Source organism: Cicer arietinum, chromosome 2, assembly GCF_000331145.2.
Source record: "Cicer arietinum cultivar CDC Frontier isolate Library 1 chromosome 2, Cicar.CDCFrontier_v2.0, whole genome shotgun sequence".
NCBI classification, from domain to species: domain Eukaryota; kingdom Viridiplantae; phylum Streptophyta; class Magnoliopsida; order Fabales; family Fabaceae; genus Cicer; species Cicer arietinum.
The window spans coordinates 39,094,285-39,095,994 of NC_021161.2; positions in this window are offsets into that span (position 1 = coordinate 39,094,285).

The window sequence follows — 1,710 nt, forward strand, 5'->3', positions numbered from 1 at the left end:
GGATATATTATAATTTTAATTTACAAACATTATTTCTTAAATTAATATTAATTGAGTAATCATAATCATTAACATTTTGGTTTCAAAATCGAAATCTAAAATTTATAAAAATTCAGTTACAAAATATTAATTGTCAAACAATTATAAGTATACATCAAATACAAATAATTGCAAATAAATTGCTTTAATTTCATGTCAATTAACATTATAAAACAGCAAATTAAATTTAATTAGTTTCAGTAAAATAAAACTGACTAAAATTAAAAGAGACATGACTTTGTCCATCATTTCTAAATATTTATATATTATATATATTTACCAATATTCAAAGTAAAAAGTCAAATAAAAATATTTAAATATATATAATAGATGAAATTAAAGTAATTTATTTGTAATTATTTGTATACTTATAATTGTTTGACAGTTAATAGTTTGTAACCAAAATGTTATTGATTATGATTCTTTAGCTAATAATATTAATAATAGTTTGAATGTTTGTAAATTAAAATTCTAATAAATCCGATTTAAAAAAAAATTCACAATTACCACAAAGATCGATTTAACATTTAAAAAATTTCTACAATACATTCAGATTTGTGTTCTGACATTTAAAATGATCTAATTCACTCAATTCAATTCAATGTCAGACATCTTTTAAACATGCTTAAAATTATTTGAGTCAAACTTTTTCAACTGCAATTTGTAAGCTATTCAACATATATTACATTGAAGTAAAACTAAGAATATGAGACACACAAAGCAAAGTGACACTTAAAAACAACTAAAGAAGGAAAAGAGTTTAGAAGAGAGATGGAAAAAATATTGATGTATAAATATACCTTGTCATAACATTGAAAAACACTAATTTCTTGAATTTTTCATGTACCATTTTGCTCTGGGTATGATGGGTAGCGAAATTTGCCGGCCGATCCCATCCCAACTTGGATTTCCTGGATAGTCGCAGTGATAGAATTTCATGTAAGAAACTATACATAGCATTAAGTCACTATGAGCCAAATTGATTTCAAAGATTGTATAGAATATAATTGAATTTATGACAGCAAAATTAGAAAAAGACAAAGAGAATAATTTTTTGCGAGGATGGAGAATGACTGGGAAGTCATTAAAAAAATTAGGGATTAGAGGAATTAAAAGAGGAAAAAATTATTTAGAAATTAAGTAGAAAAAAATGAGGTGAACATGGCACCAAAATTAGAAATAGACAAAGAGAATAATTTTTTTTGTTGCAACGAACCAACCTATACCTCTTTTAGTGTATCTTTAGCTAACCTATACCTCTTTCAGTGTATCTTTGGCTAACCTATACCTCTTTCAGTGTATCTTTGGAGTATAGTCGGCAATTTCGAAGAAGAAGATGATTTTGCGAGGATGGCGAATGACTGGGAAGTCATTAAAAAAATTAGGGATTACAGGAATTAAAAAAGGAAAAAATTATTTAGAAACTAAGTAGAAAAAAATGAGGTGAACATGACACCAAAATTAGAAATAGACAAACAGTATTTTTTTTTTTTGTTGAAACGAACCAACCTATACCTCTTTCAGTGTACCTTTGGAGTAGAGTCGGCAATTTCGAAGAAGAAGATGATTTTGCAAGGATGACAAATGACTGAGACATACACAAGAGGAAAGAAGAAATTGTTGGAGGAAGTCATTAAAAAAATTAGGAAAAAAACTATTTAGAAACTAATT